Source organism: Loxodonta africana, chromosome 12 (assembly GCF_030014295.1).
Source record: "Loxodonta africana isolate mLoxAfr1 chromosome 12, mLoxAfr1.hap2, whole genome shotgun sequence".
Lineage (NCBI taxonomy): Eukaryota > Metazoa > Chordata > Mammalia > Proboscidea > Elephantidae > Loxodonta > Loxodonta africana.
The window spans coordinates 82,088,010-82,106,718 of NC_087353.1; positions in this window are offsets into that span (position 1 = coordinate 82,088,010).

Genomic DNA, 18,709 nt, shown 5'->3' on the forward strand with positions numbered 1-18,709 from the left:
ACACTTAGCCCAGAGCCTGATGCGTATTAAGCACTCTATAAATATATCTTCAGTAAATTTATTATGTATTTTCCTTTTACCCTTGATTAGACTTGCAAGGCCTTTGTCTATCCTTCTTTCCCTTCTTCAGTCTTCCCTCTTTCCTTTTTCTCCCTATGCCCCTTACCCCCTCACACTTTCTCTCTTTCTCACTCTCTTTTTCAAAGAAATGACTCTGGGAATTATTTGTCAATTCTATTGTTTTTATTTCTAAACCAATAGTTTCTGCTTTTGTCAATATTGTTTTCTTCACCTTACCTTCCTTAGGTATATTATTTTTGTTTTTTGAGCTTTCAGGCTCATTTGCCACCATTCCTCCCACCTGGTTTAGCTATACTGAATCTGCACTTTTTCTGGAAGGACTGAGCTATGTAAACATTGTAATTCTTTCTGCACATGCTGTTTTCTCCATGGGATGTGTCCTTTCTTCACTAATTTAACAAATATTTAATGAATACCTTCCCACCTTGTCTACGGAACTACTAATTCTTTAAGACCTGGCTCAGCTGAGCCTTGTCTGCAATGCTTTCCTGCTTCCACCCCCAGAGACTTAATCCATTTCTTTATGCCACAACCATATCTTGAGTATACATCCATTATGGCACTTATACTGCATTCTAATTCTTTATTCATATTCTACCTTTCCCACTAAACTCTGAGCTCTGGGGATGCCAGATAATAGTTTCCATGGGGAAATAGAGATGAAGAAATGGAAGGAGATGGGACTGTGACCACTTTGGACTCTGGGCCACTTTGGACAGTGATACTACATCTAGGATAGGCCAACATCAGCATTACATACTGCCTCTGGTCAAAATTTTCTTTTGATGGAAAGAAAATAAAAATTATGGGATACTGAAGACTAAAGGTGGTCATGGGTTTAACAATCCCCTCACTGTCTATGAAATGCAGTGCCAAGGATTCTAGGAAGATAGCCTGCTTTCCTAACCACCACACCCGCTGCCTGTACAAAGAGACAGAGCCCCAAGCTTCTGCTCAAAAATCAACAAGGCTGAGTTCTCTGAAGGTCTGGTTGGACCATGCCAGCACATCCCCTACCCAGACACTGTAAGCAGCAAGCCTGCTGTAAATTGTTACAGAAGAATCCTGCAGTAGAGTCTGCTCCCATAGTCAAAACTCTATCTGCCTCCCTGCACACCCCATAGCTCAGCCCTTGTAACCAATAGGACAGGCCTCCCAGGGAGTGAATTAGGGTCAGACTGCTCCCCCTTTCCATTGCCACTGAGGAATGCTGACTGAGGCTGTTGTGTGCCAGGAAGCAGACATCTTGAATGGAGGCTACACCCACAGCTGGCATACTACAGGGCAGAGGGCAGGGGCTGTGATAGTAACAAGGCATATCTCCCCGGGGGTCATTCAGAACATGACAGTCCCTCCCCCACCCAGTAACTGGTGGCTGCTGGACTGATACAAACTCCTACAGAAGGTTCCCTACAGTGGAGCCAGGCAGAGGGTCACTTAAGTAGAGACTGCTTGCCCAACCACCATAGGGTCACCAGTGAAACCAACAAGACAGATCTCTAGCAGTCCTTCTGGGGAGTGCCAGCAACTTCTCCTGAAATGGAGGAAAGTCAGCCTTGTGCTTCCCCTGAATGCCAGCTGAGATATAAGCAGCCACGACAAAGCAAGAAAGAAAACCTTGGGCAAAACCAGAAAAAAAGACACAGCTCTGAAGAGTGCTAGCTTGTGTGGATTTTCTGATTGAAAATATGGTTTCAGAAACAGAAGGGAAGGGAGTAATAACCAGACAGTGAGGACCATGTCCCCTGAAGGACAGATTGATAAGTGCACAATATCTCACCTGAGTGGTTGTGCCCGCTGGTGGACAGATTGACCACAGTGTGTTCTCTGGTGTGTTGGAGAGACGTTGAAAGTTAAAAGCTGAGTTCTGGAACTTTTTGATACTAATTAAATCGGGGGGGGGGTGGAGTTAGTAGGAAATTGTAAGCAAAGGACAAAGGCTATGCCAACCTAAGAATTTTTTTGCAGAACATAGTATGGGCAAAAACACCATATACTGGGAATAGCTGAGAAAGTTAATGCCCTAGAAAATGTCAATATCAGCAAAAAATCACAAGACACACAAAGAAAAGAAAAATGATGGCCTATCCAAGCAAACATGAAGAAGGGAATGAAAGTGCGTATATGGAATACTGAATAATGAAAAGAATGGAAGAATATAATAAAACGATGTTAAACAGAATTAAAGAGTTAAGGGAAAGCATAGATAAACACCTAAAAAAAAAAAAAAAAGAAGGAAAACAATGCACGAATAAAAGGAGAATCTAGAGAGACAAAGAGAAACCAAACAGAAATATTACAACTGAAAGGGAAAATAAATGAGAAACACAATAGAAGGATTTAACAACAGATTTAATCAGGCAGAATTAAGAATTGGAAAATTAGAGGATAAAATAGTCAAAATTATGGAAACTGAAGAGCAATAAAAATGGAGGCTCAAGAAAACTAAGCACAGCTTAATGGAATTACAGGACTACATCAAGAAACCTAACATACACATCATGGGAATTCCAGAAGGAGAAGAGAGAAAGGGACAGAAGGAATATTTGAAGAAATGACAGAAATTTTTCACTATCTTACAAAGGACATGAATCTACAGATCCAAGAAACTCAAAGAACTCCAAGCAGAGTAAACCCAAATTGATCTACACTGAGACACATCATAGTCAGGCTGTCAAAAAGTAAGTATAAAGAGAGAATCCTGAAAACAGTGAGAGAGAAGCAAACAGAATCCCCAATAAGATTAAGTGCTCAATTCTCTTCAGAAACTTTGAAGGCCAGAAGGCAATGGAACACTATATTTAAAGTGCTCAAATGAAAACAAACAAAAACTGTCAACCAAGAATACGCAGTGCAGCTGTCCTTTAAGAATGAGAGTAAAATTAAAACATTCCCTGACAAACAGAAGCTGAGAGATTAGCCTTACAAAAAATACTAATGGAAGTTCTGGAGATGGACTGTCCACAAGTAGGTGGACAGTGAAAAGATGGAAAAAAGTATTCCATGCAAATAATAACCAAAAGAGAGCAGGGGTGGGAATCTTAGTATCAGACAAAGTAGACTTTAAGATAAAATCTGTTAGAAGAGCTAAAGGTGGACATTACATAGCAATAAATGTGTCAATTCACCAAGAAGTTTTAAGAATCATAAATACATTTGTACCCAACATAGGAGCACCTAAATATAAAAAGCACTGATAGAATTGAAGGAAGAAATAGATAGCACTACAATAATAATTGGAGACTTCAATACACCACTTTCAATATTATACAGAATATCTAGAAAGAAGATGGACGAGAAAACAGAGGACGTGAGTGACACTATAAAGTAACTATATTTAACAGACATATATTGATAACACTTTACTCAAAAACAGCACAATATACATTCTACTCCAGTGCACATGGATCATTCTCCAGGGTGGACCACATGTTAGATCACAAGGAAACTCCTGATAAATTTAAAAGGATAGAAATTATACAAAGTATCTTCTCTGGACATAATGGAGTGAAGCTAGAAATCAATAACAGAAAAAAATATTCTGGAAAACACATAAACATATGGAAATTAAACAACACACTATCAAACTACCAATGGGTCAAGGGAGAAATCACAAATTTCTTAGAGTAAAATGAAAATCAAAGGATAGCATACCATAACTTATGGGATGCAACAAAGCCAGTACCCAGAGGGAAACTTATAATAATAAATGCCTACATAATAAAAGAAGAAAGATCTCAAATCAACAGTCTAATTCTACAACTTGAGGAACCAGAAAGAAAAGAGAAAACTAAGCCTAAACCTAACAGAAGAAAGGAAATAATGAAGATCAAAGCAGAAATAAAACCAAAAAAGAGGGGGGAAAAAAAGAGAGAATCAAGAGGACCAGAAGTTGATTCTTTCAAAAGATGAATAAAATTGACAAACCTTTGGCTAGACTGACAAAGAATAAAAAAGGAGACATTACAACTGACCCAGTAGAAATAGAGAATTATGACAGAATACTATGTATAACTGTACAGTAACAAACTGGATAACCTAGATGTAATGAACAAACTCTTAGAAGCACACAGCCTATCTACACTGACTCAACAGGAAATAGGAAATCTCAACAGACCCATAACAGGTGAAGAGATTGAATCAGTAATCAAAAACCGTCCAACAACAACAAAAATCCCTGGATCAGATGATTTCACTGGGGAATCCTATTGAGTGTTTAGAGAAGAATTGGCATCAATCCTGCTTAAACTCTTCCAAAACATATGTAAGGAAGGAATACTCCCTAACTCATCCTATGAAGCAAACGTAGCCCTGACAACAAAAGAAGACAATGACATGACAAGATAAGAAAACTACAGGCCAATATCCCTTTTGGATATAGAATCAAAAATCCTCAACAAAATAATAGCCAACAGAATCCAACAGCATATTAAGTGTCATACACCATGACTAAGTGGGATTTATTCCAGGAATTCAGGAATGATTCAACATTAGAAAATCAATCAATGTAATGTACCACATCAATAGAACAAAAGAAAACAACCACATGATCATCTCCATGGATGCAGAAAAAGCATTTGATAAGTCCAACACCTTTTCTTTATGAAAAGCCTCAAAAGATTGGAATAGAAGGGAAAGTCCTCAATATAATTCAGGGCATATATAAAAAACCAACAGGCAACATTATACTTACTAGAGATATATTGAGAGCTTTCCACTTGAAATCAAGAACAAGACAAGAGTACCCACTCTCACCATTTCTATTCAGTATTGTATCAGAAGTCCTAACCAGAGGAATAAGACAAGAAAAATAAACAAAAGGTATTCACATTAGAAAAGAAGAAGTAAAATTATCTCTATTCACTGATTACATGATCCTATACATAGAAAATCCAAAAGAGTCTGGAAGAAAGCTCCTAGAGCTAATAGAGAAGTGTAGCAATGTTTCAGGGTACAAAACCAGTAAGCTAAAATCAGTTGAATTTCTATACACCAGCAATGAGAAATCTGAAAGGGAAATTAGGGAAGTGATTCCATCTCAGAGAACAAAATACCTAGTGAAAGACTAATACAATGAAAATTATAAAACACTGCTGAAAGAGAACAAAGAAGACTTAGATAAATGGAAAGATGTTTCATGTTCATGAGGTGGAAGACTTAATGTTGTTAAGATGTCAGTACTACCCAAAGTGATCTATAGATTCAACACAATCCTGATCAAAATTCCAACAGCCTTCTTGATAGAAATGGATCAATCCTCAACTTTATATAGAATGGCAAGAGGCCCTGAATAACTGAAGCGATGTTGAAAGAGAAGAACAAAGTAGGAGGACTCAACCATTGCTGATTTTAAAACATATTATACAGCTACAGTAATCAAAACAGCCTCGTACTGGTGTAACAATAGACACATAGACCAATGGACTAGAATTGAGAGCCCAGAAATAAACCCACACACCTCTGATGAACTGATTTTTGACAAGAGTGATAAGTCTATTCGATGGGGAAAGAAGAGTATCTTAAACAAATGATGTTGAGAAAATTGGATTTCTACATACAGAAAAATGAAACATGATACATATCTCACACCATATACAAAAACAAATTCAAAATGGATTAAAGACCTAAATGTGAAAACTAAAACTATAAAATTATTCGAAGAAAATGCAGGGGCAACACCTTCAGGCCTAGCTTTTAACAACAGATTATCTTGTATAATAACAAAAGCACGAATAGGAAGACAAAATAGGTGAATTGGACCTCATAAAAATTAAAAACACTTGTTCCTTAAAAGACTGCCAAATAAGCGAAAACAAGCCACCAACCGGGAGAATATTTTCAGAAACCGTATATTCTACAAGAACCTAATAACTAAAATATATGTAAAATATACAAAACTATATATAAATATACAAAATACATATAAAAATATATAAAACTTAGACAATTTAACATCAAAAAGACAAATAACTCAATCATAAAATAGGCAAAGGACTTGAATAGACATTTCATCAAAGAGAATGCTCAAAGGCCACCAAACATGTGAAAAGATGCCCAAAATCTTTAGCTGTCAGACAGATGCAAATCAAAACCACAAAGAGACAGCACTTCACTCCCCCTAAGGAGCCCTGGTGGCACAGTGGTTAAACCTTTGGTTGCTAACCAAAAGTTCAGCAGTTCAAATCCTTGGAAACCCTACGGGGGGTTCTACTCTTTCCTATAGGGTCACTAGGAGTTGGAATTGACTTGATGGCAAGAGTTTTGTTTTGTTTCTTATGATGGTTAAGATAAAAAAAAAAAAAAAGCAGAAAATAACAAATGTTGGAAAACTGGAACCCTTATCCAACTGCAAAATGGTACAGCTGTTATGGAAAACAGTATGGCAGTGCCTCTAAAAACTAAAAATAGAACTACCGTATGACCCAGCAATTCCACTCCTAGGTATATACCCAAAAGACTTGAAAGCAGAGACTCAAACAGGTGTGGCAAGGAGACAGGGCCCCCTCTACTTTTATTGATGCTACTGGAGCACAGGATTCCTTTATCTTATTTAGAATACTGAGAGATAAGATTCTCCATACAATTCATAGAATTGTAAAAAGCGAACAAACATGATTTCTAAACACATGGGCTTTTAGCTGCAGATTTGCAGACACACTTTTTCCTTCCTTGTTGCATATCACTCTCCTTTCTGGGAGGAAACACACAGATCTTAGTATCACTTTCTTTAAAACAAGAGAAAAGAGTCAAAACAGTTAATCTCACATGCTTCACATGATAAGGAAAAATCAGCTCAAGCCCGGTGTAGGAGTGTAGGGGGAGACATTGGTATCAGAGCTTAAGCAGAGGATTTTCCCAATGGATTCCTATAATGATTTTCTTGAAGGAGGAGAGACCCAGAGTAATAAAAAATATCTACAGTGTGTTACATGGACCAACCCCATGAGTTACTGACATGATATGGAAGTGATGGTCCAATCAGATGACAAGGTCAAAGAATTGTGGCCAAAAAATTATGGATGGTGATGGTCTTGCCGATGATGGCCGGAGAAGAGATGAGAAGGATAAAGGTATAGGATCCAAAGGCCAAGGTTTGAAAGTCAGTGACTAAGATAATGGTGGTACCATAAACAGAAAAAAAGAAAGGAGCAAAAGGAAAAGCAGACCTACATTGTGAGTAAGGCATTGCGTGGAACTAGTCTGCTTGAGCCCACAGGGAGATGGCTTCCTGACATGCAGATGGGAGAAGTTGGAGAAATCAGAGAGAGATGGCCACTTTGACCAAATTCCAATTTAACAGAAGTCCCAGCACACTGGAGAAGTAAGAACAGTAGTGACTCCAATTCCTTAATGGTGCATCTGGAAAATCAGTTTCTAAGACCACCATCATGGTGGCCGACATGGGTAGACTGTAGTAATCTCTTGACATCTGTGGGAGCTTTATTTAGTCTCAGGTACCTTCAGGTCCACACTTACCACTGCTTTTATCCACCTCTACACTTCCATTAGCAACATTACAGTTAAATCCCTTCGTGAGAGTTACTGCACACAGGGCAAGTAGATGCAATGTGGCCATCTCACTCACTCACCATCTACCACGTTGGCATTTTAACTTGTAATACCTGTGAGCTGCGTTCCAGTCTCAGCAAAATTTCACAATTTTTGCATTTCAGAGTCACTTTTTTCAAATAGTCTAAAGTGTACACATTGAATGTATAAGTGACAACGGACTGGTGTTTAAAAAGATTTGCATATGAACTAATTTCTAAGCCTTCCTGTGAGTCTCATGCTATCAGTTAATATCTATAAGCTCTTCAAAGGAGCTTTGGTGGCACAGTGGTTAAGTCCTTGGATGCTAACTGAAAGATTTGCAGTTCAAACCCACCAACCACACCATGGAAGAAAGATATGGCAGTCTGCTTTGTAAAGATTTACAGCCTTGGAAAGCCTATGGGCCAGTTCTACTCTCTCCTCTGTGGTCACTGTGAGTTGGAACTGACTTGATGGCAATGGGTTTTTGATGATTTTATAGGCTCTTCAGATGTAAGTTCATTATATTTTATTACTTTGTGCTATTATTGTGGCTCCCAAGGGTTACATCTGGGAGAAGATACTGAATCATGGCTGTGAACATTGAACCTTTTGGTAAATAAATCAAAACTGACCAATGAAACAAACAAAAAATATCCTTAACCAAATAAATTTCAATTCAGGAAAAGAACAGATCTGAGATTGAGTTGCTGGTTCTTAAAGATTAATACAGAGCAGCATTTATATTGAATTTTAGATTAAGTGATTTTATTAAAGTCTCTAAAAAATAACCCTCTCTATCAGGTCAGACAAAAACTTTGCTTCAGAAATGCCAGGATAGGCTCCAGCGTATACTGCTTATGTACAGTGTCTCTTTCTCCTCTCCCAGTTTTACTTCCTAGAGTAGAAGCTCTTCAGAGGCCTGGAGATGGGGTCATTGTGTGGTCCAGCTCTGGGGCCTCCATTCACATCCAAGACTGACCATATGGATCGTCACTGAAGTTAGAGGTGCAGAGATTTAGCGAGAAAAGCTGTTCTGTTATGTGAAAACCTCTTAAATAAAGCTTTCTTAGTGTCCAAGGTCAGGGTTCCTAGAAGCAGGGCCTGAGTGAGGAGTCTAGTGACAATGATTGCCTGAAGGAGGGCTGTCTGGAGAAGGGGGAGAAGGAAGCAGGATATGATGGGAGAAGAAAATTGAGCAGGGATGTGGTCTCAGGTGGAGACTAACTCCATCCTGATGTCTTAGGAAGCTCTGGTCCACCTTTAGGATCAGCAGCTGTCCTTTTGTACTGCAGTCAGTCATTGACTACTGACTGCCCCCGTGATGAGGAGTAACCTCCCAGCCAAGGAAACTCCACTTTAGCAGCCAACACTCACAGAAACTGAAAGGTAAATGCGCCACCATTGAAGGGGATCTGAGCAAGGAACCAACTGCATCCACTCTACTTGGGGAGAGGAAGGAAGATTAGAAAAGTGTGGAAGGCCCCTCTGAACAAATGGCCTATTAGCTGATACCAGAAGAATAAGAAAGAGTCATTGAAGTAAAGAAGCTGGGAAGAGAAGCAAAAGAAACGGTATCCTAGTCAAAGGAAACAGCACATCCAATGGCCCTGCAGTGGGGTAGAGAATGTTGGCCTCCTTTTTCTTTATTCAAGGTGGCCTGGCCTCCTGATTCTGGATTTGAGGGACGGAGGTACAAAACGCAATAGCAGGACAGACAGAGTCTTATTCTTTCAGGGTTCTTCAAAGAACCCAACAGATTTGTGGAAGAACATACTGTGAGTATGATTGGGATATGAAGTTGCTAACATCATCCTTCAAGTACTCTACCCTCTTTGCAAAAGTATATGTATCTACTTTAGAGAGACAAGTGAAGGTTCTTATGCCTATAAACTTTCCAAATGCAGACCAAGGCCAAGCCCATGGTCTAGAAGAGTTGTTGTTTCTGTTGGCTGCCGTTGAGTTGGTTCCAACTCATGGCGACCCTGTGTACAACAGAATGAAACACTGCCCAGTCCTGCGCCATCCTAACAGTTGTTGCTATGCTTGAATCCATTGTTGCAGTGTGTCAGTCCACCTCATTGAGGGCCTTTCTCTTTTTCACTGACCCTCTACTTTACCAAGCATAATGTCCTTCTTCAGGAACTGCTTCCTCCTGATAACATGTCTAAAGTACATGAGATGTAGTCGCGCCATCCTTGCTTCTAAGGAGCATTCTGGTTGTACTTCCTCCAGGACAGATTTGTTCATTCTTTTGGCAGTCCATGATATATTCAATATTCTTTGCCAACACCACAGTTCAAAGGCGTCAATTCTTCTTTGGTCTTCCTTATTCATTGTCCAGCTTTCCCATGCATATCAGGAGATTGAAAACACCATGGCTTGAGTCAGTCACCTGAGTCGTCTAGGTGACATCCTTGCTTTTCAACAGTTTAAAGAGATCTTTTGCAGCTGATTTGCCCAATGCAATGTGTCTTTTGATTTCTCGACTGCCTCTTCCTTGGGTGTTGATTTTGGATCCAAGTAAAATAAAATCCTTGACAACCTCAGTCTCCTCTCCATTTATCATGGTGTTGCTTATTGGCCAGTTGTGAGGATTTTTGTTTTCCTTACGTCAAGGTGTAATCCATACTGAAAGTGTGATTTTTTATTTTCATCAGTAAGTGCTTCAAGTCTCCTTCACTTTCAGCAAGCAAGGCTGTGTCATCGGCATAACGCAGTTTGTTAATGAGTCTTCCTCCAATCCTGATACCCTGTTCTTCTTCATGTAGTCCAGCTTCTCGGATTATTTGCTCAGCGTACAGACTGAATAGGTATGGTGAAAGGATACAACCCTGACACACACCTTTCCTGACTTTAAACCATGCAGTATCCCCTTGTTCTGTTCAAACTACTGCCTTTTGATCCATGTTCAGATTCCTCAAGAGCACAATTAAGTGTTCTGGAATTCCCATTCTCTGCAATGTTATCCGTAGTTTGTTATGATCCACACAGTCGAATGCCTGAGCATAGTCAATAAAACACAGGTAAACATCCTTCTGGCATTCTTTGGTTTCAGCCAGGATCCATCTGACATCAGCAATGATATCCCTGGTTCCATGTCCCCTTCTAAATCTGGGCTGACTTTCTGGCAGTTCCGTGTTGATATACAACTGGAGCCACTTTTGAATGATCTTCAGCAAAATTTTGCTGGCATGTGATATTAGTGATATTGTTTGATAATTTCCACATTCAGTTGGATCACCTTTCTTGGGAATAGGCATAAATATGGATCTCTTCCAACTTGTTGGCTAGGTAGCTGTCTTCCACATTTCTTGGCATAGACAAGTGAGCACTTCCGGGGCTGCATCCATTTGTTGAAACATCTCAATTGGTATTCTGTCAATTCTCGGAGCCTTGTTTTTCGCCAATGCCTTCAGTGCAGCTTGGACTTCTTCCTTCAGTACCATTGGTTCCTGATCATATGGTACCTCCCCAAACCGTTGAAAGTCAACCAATTCTTTTTGGTATAGTGACTCTGTGTATTTCTCCATCTTCTTTTGATGCTTCATGAGTTGTTTAATATTTTCCCTGTAGAATCCTTCACTATTGCAACTTGAGGCTTGAATTTTTTCTTCAGTTCTTTCAGCTTGAGAAATGCTGAGTGTGTTCTTCTCTTTTGGCTTTCTATCTCCAGTCTCTGCACATGTCATCATAATACTTTATTTTGTTTTCTTGAGCCGCCCTTTGAAATCTTCTGTTCAGCTCTTTTACTTTATCAGTTTTTGCTTTTGCTTTAGCTACTCAACATTCAAGAGAGAATTTCAGAGTCTTTCCTGACATCCATTTAGGTCTTTTCTTTCTCTCCTGTCTTTTCAATGACCTCTTGCTTTCTTCATGTATGATGTCCTTGATGCCATTCCACAGCTCGTCTGGTCTTCAATCATTAGTGTTCAACACATCAAATCTATTCTTAAGATGGTCTCTAAATTCAGGTGGGATATACTCAAGGTTGTACTTTGGCTCTCACAGACTTGTTCTAATTTTCTTCAGTTTCAATTTGAATTTGCGTATGAGTAATTGATGGTCTGATCCGAAGTCTGTCCCTGGCTTTGTTCTGACTGATGATATTGAGCTTTTCCATCATCTCTTTCCACAGATGTAGTCAGTATGATTCTTATGTATTTCATCTGGTGAGGTCTGTATGTATAGTTGCTGCTTATGTTGGTGAAAAAAGGTGTTTGCAGTGAAGAAGTCATTGGTCTTGCAAAATTCAATCATGTGATCTCTGGCATCGTTTCTATCACCAAGGCCATATTTTCCAATTACCAATCCTTCTTCTTTGTTTCCAGCTTTCACATTCCAATCACCAGTAATTATCCACGCATCCTGATTGCCACGTTTGATTAATTTCAGACTGAGAAGTTGGTAAAAATCTTCAATATCTTCATCTTGGCCTTAGTGGTTGGTATGTAAATTTGAATAATAGTCATATTTACTGGTCTTCCTTGTAGACATGTGAATCTTAATCCTATCACTGACAGCATTGCACTTCAACATAGATCTTGAAATGTTCTTTTTGATGATGAATGCACCATTCCTCTTCAAGTTGTCATTCCTGGCATAGTAGACCATATGACTGTCTGATTCAAAATGACCAATTCTGGTCCATTTCAGCTCACTGATGTGTAGGATATTGATCTTTATGCATTCCATATCATTTCTGATGATTTCCAATTTTTCTAGATTCATACTGCATACATTCCACGTTCCAATTATTAATGGATGTTTGCAGCTATTTATTCTCATTTTGAGTCGTGCCACATCAGCAAATGAAGGTTCTGAAAGCTTGATTCCATCCACATCATTAAGGTCGACTCTACTTGGAGGAAGCAGCTCTTCCCCAGTCTTTTGAGTGCCTTCCAACCTGAGGGGCTCATCTTCTGGCACTGTATCTGACAATGTTCCAATGCTGTTCATAAGGTTTTTACTGGCTAAATCTTTTCAGAAGTAGACTGCCAGGTCCTTCTTCCTAGTCTGTCTTAGTCTGGAAGCTCAGCTGAAACCTGTCTGCCATGGGTGACCCTGCTAGTATTTGAATACTGGTGACATAGCTCCCAGCATCATAACAACACACAAGCCCCCACAGTTCAACAAACTGACAGATGTGTGGGGGCTAGAAGAGTAAAGGGTCTTCTATTCTCAGTGGGGTAACATGGTCCTACCCTCCCAGTTATGACATCCTGTGTGTCATCCCCTACTGGCTTATGGCACCCAAAATTCAATCAAGATAGACACATAAATAGATAAAAGGCCAGGGATTTAAAATTACCCATTATGGCATGTGAGTTATAAATATCAAAAGCAACACCTCCCCAGCAAATAATACACCTTACCTGTCCAGTGGCATGTAAGGCACTGGAGAGAACTAACCTTTGTGTCTTCTCAGTATCTAAGTTGAGGTTGTTTTCATGAACTGTTCTGAACTGAGCTGGAACTCAGCAAGATATGTGGCTGCAAGGGCAAATCATGAAGGAGAAGGGGCTCAATTTTGTTTCCAGATAAAAGGTGCTCAATAAATATTTAGTGGATACTGACTAAATATCTTATTGAGACCTCACCTCTTACCAGCCACCATAAGGATTAGCTTTTAAAGAAAAGAACAAAGACAGAAAAAAAAAAACAAAACAGGATAACAAAAAGAGGATAATAAATTAAGATGAGCTTAGAGCTAAAATTTTTTAAATGAGATAAGAAAATTCCAATTAAAGGTGGTGAAGTGAGAGCAGACATATACCAAGCTTTCTAAAAATGTTAGAAAAAACTGTGTTTTTAGAAGAATAAATCCATTATAATGTTAGAACATTAGAAGAACAGACAGCTGGAGAAGGACAATTTGAAGAAATCCTAGAAGACAGAAAACAGATGGAATCTGATTGATGAAGAAAACAGATCATGGAACGCTGTAGCCCAAAATGCCTGAGGGAAGAGGGATTCTACACAAAAAGGAGGCCTATAAAAGCTCCAAGCTCGTAGTACACAAATATAAAGGAGAGAGATGAGATGTGGTAAAAGCCTCAAGGTAATTAAAAAGTTAATTTTAGTCTGAGTTCTCTTACATGGTCTGTTTCTCTGACTTTATAGCCTTGCATTCACTATCCTCTTTGCTCATTAAATTCTGGCTGCCTTGGCCTTCTTTGTGGCCTTTTAACATGTGAAGTATGTTCCCTTCTCAAAGTCTTTGTGCTCCCTGTTCCCTGTGTCTAGAACAATCTATCTATAGGCCTTCACATGGTTATTCAAATCTTAGCTCAAACTTTACTTACTCAAAGAAATCTTCTGATCACCATATCTAAATTAGACACCAACCCTAACCAGTCACTCCCTGCCCTGTTTTCTGCCCTTCACAGCATACATCACTCTCTGAAATTGTCTTTTCTTTCTCTCTCTTTCCCTCCCTCCCTCCCTCACTTCCTCCTTCCTTCCTTCCTTTCTTTCTTTATCATCATCTAAAGGCAAGGCCTTATCTATCTTGTTTATCATAGTACCCACAACACCAGGAACATTGATGCAATTTGGTGCTTGTATCAGTTAGCTTTTGCTGTGTAACAAACTTCTGCAAACCTTAGTGGCCGGAAACTACAACCCTTTATTTAGTTCGTGACTTGAGTCAGCTAGACAGGTTTTGTTATCTGGCCTGAGCTTCGCAGATCTCTGCTGGGCTCTTTCATGCACTCATGGTCAGCTTGGGGGCTGCCTGGTGGTGGGATAATCTAGGAAAGTCTTTTTCCTATGTCTGTTGTCTAGCAGGCTCTTGGTTAGGGAAACAGAAAACTAGGCCACATGCCTCTCATTATCTTTAGAGGATGGGAGGGCTTTCTTTACAGCATGGGAGGGTTCCAAGAGCAGCAGCCTAATGCAATTTTCAAGGATGTTTCAAGACATTCTATAGATATGTTGACCAAAGAAAGTCAGATGGCCAAGCCCAGATTCAAGGAGGTGGAGAAAACTACCCCACCTTTTACTAGGAAGAGATCCAAAGTCACAATGCAAAGGCCATGGACATGGATGGGCAGAATTTGTGGCCATTTTTACACTCTATCAAAAAAAAAATTTTCCATTGAGTCGATTCTGAGTCATGGTGACCCCATGTGTGTCAGAGTAAAATTGTGCTTCTAGGTTTTAAATGGCTGATTTTTCAGAAGTAGATTGCCAGGCTTTTCTTCTGAGGCACCTCTGGGTGGACTTGAACCAACCTTTCAGTTAGCAGTTGAGGGTGTTAAATGTTTAGACTACTCAGAGACTCCAGATACTGTACTATACTACTCAATAAATATATGCTGAGTATATTTGACTAGAGGAACTGGACTTGAAGTGATGTGGCCGGTTGGACCCCATTCTCCCTTTCTCTTTCCGTGTATATACAGCAGATAGCAGAGGCTTTTTGCCTCCATACCTGGGAAACAGCTGTGTACTCTAAAATCTAAGCTGTGTGCCCTAAAGGAAGTGATCCGCCTAAAGACAATTCTCCTTATTTGGGTGTCAGAGCATGAATGAGAACCAGAGCGGAATTTGAGGAAACTCTGGAAGCTACAACAGACACCTGGGGAAAAAAAACAAAGACAAGGTAGCTTTGCTCAAGAAGGAATACATCAAAGTGATCCACTACTAAAGTCCTCTCTTTTTTGATGTGGTGTCTGCAGCTTACATACCCCTTAACCACAACTTGTGTGTATGTGATAAAAAATATATATTACACATTTGCCAACTCAACATTTTACATGTACAATTCTTTGACACCAATTACTTTAATCACGTTGTGCTACCATCAATTGTATCCGTTACCAAATTTCCCATCACCATTAACTCGGACTCAATGCTTCCTAAACAATGACTCCCCCTCTGCCCCTCCCTCTCATCCCATGGAAACTACTAATAAACTTTGGTTTCTATACATTTATCTAGTCTAGATATTTCATGTAAGTGGGATCATCCATGTTATAGCATGAATCAGGACTTCATTTCTCTTTACGTCTGAGTAATATTTCGTTGTAATGATATACCACATTTTATTTATCCATTCACCTGCTGATGGCCACTTGGGCTGTCTCCATCTTTTGGCTATTGTGAATCATGCTGCAGTGAACACTGGTGCACATGTATCTGAGTCCCTGCTTTCAGGTCTTTTGGATCTATGCCTAAGAGTGGAATTGTGGGGTCATATGGTAGTTCTATGTTTAATTTTTTGAGGAACCACCAAACTGTCTTCTGCAGCATCAGCCACAACTCTAAATGAAGTTTTTCAGTCATTAGATCCTACCTACTAACAGAGTCATCCCAGAGGAAAGTTTCTTGGTGAAACAAATCTACGCAAATAAAATGCTTATTAATTAAAATCTAGATCTTTATTCATAAACACGAACTAACAACCAAAGGCCAACAATACATGCGAGAAAAAGAAATCAAGTAAGTGAGAATTATTAGAATTAACAAATAAAATTATTATTTTTAGGAAATAAAGATAACCCCAGAAACAGAACAATTAAAAAAAACGTAATGAATGACTTCAGCGAGACTGAAGAGGTAGTGCATAACTAAGTAAAAATGCGCTGTTGCAGCAAATAATGGAGTCATCAGAGAACAAACAAGGCTTCTTGGTAAATAAAGATATAATTGTCACTACAAATAAAAAATCAGTAGACAGTCTGAATAAGAGAGTAGCTTTGGCTAATGACCAAGTTGGTGACCTATGATAAAACCAATGAAATCATGCGGACCTGAGCAAACGGCAAATAATGGAATGTACGAGAAAAATATTAAGTGGTATATGCATCTCTAATTTGTTTTTTCAGGATTCTAGAGGCAGAGAACAGAGGCAAGAAACGAGAGTAAAAATGCAGTGACATAATGGAAGATAACTTCCCTGAGTCAAAAGCATAAATATTCACATTGAAAAGACTTCCGAGAAGAAACAAGACGAAAAACAAAAACAAAAACAAAACTATGTCTAGAGAAATTCAAGAATTGTAAGGAGAAAGAGGAAATATTAAAATCTTCCAGAGAGAGAGAGAGGAAAAAAAAAAAAATGCTGTACAGGCAGTCCCTGGGTTACAAATGTCTGACTTACCTACTACAACCTGTAGTTACAAACCAACCTCCATAAACCTATTATATGAAAAATTCAAGGTACATGCAATGGCTCATAATAAGAAGCAGGCACTACTTTGTGATGTGCATCGAAACATTATTTTTATTATGTATTATGTTAAAGATGTTTCAGCGTATCTGGGGGTGTTTCTTTAATGTTTTTTATACATAGAAAAGGTACATTATATACTAAGAAACATTTAACTGACTGATGTTAAATACGAACCAAACGTAACTGTTATAATTTACGTAGAAATTTGACTTAAAAATAGACTTAGGAATGGAACTCAGGGACTGCCTATAATGACAGGGAGTCACACTGACATTAGACTTCTCGGTAACAACCCTGCATGCTAGAAGATGTTGGAAATGATGTCTTCAAATTTCTGAGGACAAATGATTTTGAACCTAGAATTCAATACTCAGTAAAGCTGTAAAAGAGCAATTGAAAGACATTTTTGGAAATTTAAGACTCAAAGTTTACCATTCAAGGACCTCATTAAAAAAATACTCAAAGAGATATTCCAGCAAAAACAAGCAAACAAACAAAAAGGAATACAAGAAACTGGTACTTAATTGTCATCCAGAAGAAGTGAAGAAAGCTGAGAAGATTTTAAAAGAAGGAACACTTTCACCCTAGGATTTGGGAGATTATCCCTTAAGTAGGAAAATTTTAATGACATTAAAAACTTCTCAGTAGATCTATTTACATTACTTGATACCTCATGAATAATATCTATATAATCACAATTCTAAAACTACTGTTTTTTTAATTGATTTTCAGTTGTTAGTATTAATAATAGACAAAGCACACAACATTTAATTATATTTGCAGAAAAGAGTGTAAATGTTATAAACTTGCTCAATATAGAACTAGAGAAACTAATAAAAACCTTGAGGTGGAGAGGAAGAAGATAATGCAAAGGAATTCAATTCCTCATGTATCACAGCAGGAAGTCAATGAGTAGTGTCTAAAGGCAGTAAATTAAAAAAAAAAAAATATATATATGAGCATATCTTGTAAAATTATAATGCTAACCACCAAGAGAATGAAATAATAGAAACTGTTCAATTAGTTGCCTCTGGGTATTAGGCCTGAGGGAAGTTCAAAGACGATATTAAGGTTTTTACTCTTCTTTTTAAGCTTTTCTTTATCAATGGAATTGGCTTCTGTTTTATTTATTATTATATGCAAGTATTACTTTGATTAAAAACTATTTAAAATAAGAGAAAAACAAATTGATATAGTTTAAAAATAATAGAATTTAATAAAACTTAGAGAGAAATATGATAGTTTAAAAAGAGTTAACAGAAGATTAAAACCAAACAAATAACAAATTAAAGTAAAACTGAGAAGTGGCATGAAAAAGTTATTAAATCAAAAATTTTTAATGTAAAGTTTTTTAATAGATACAAATAAAATTTAAAATAAGAGATAAAAGCTATCATAGTTTTAAAAGAAATGTAAACTTGAGATAAAGACTAAGTTTATAAGATGAAAGTTAAATATGTATAAGTTGAATAGGCTCAAGGCAACAAAAATTAAATCTGAGCATGTAAACGTGAAAAATGTGAATAATAGACATCAAAATTAGGAGAAATATTCTTCAGAAGAGAGATAATGAAAGAAGAAAAATCTAAAAGTAGATGTTAAAACATTATTTTTGAATAAGCATTCCTGATATTTATAATTTTTCCATTTATACATTTTATTATTCACAAAAAAGACACAAAATCTTTATAGAACATATTTATGTTATAGTCCCTGCAAAGATGTGAAGATGAGTAATATATAGTATAGGTGTTTGAATAGGTCATAACCGAGTTGGAGAGAGAAAGACACACTCAAGTAAGTAAACAATAAAAAACCAAACCCACTGCTGTTGAGTCAATTCCGACTCATAGCTCCCCTACAGGACAGAGTAGAACTGCCCCATAGGGTTTCCAAGGAGCACCCTGTGGATCCAGACTG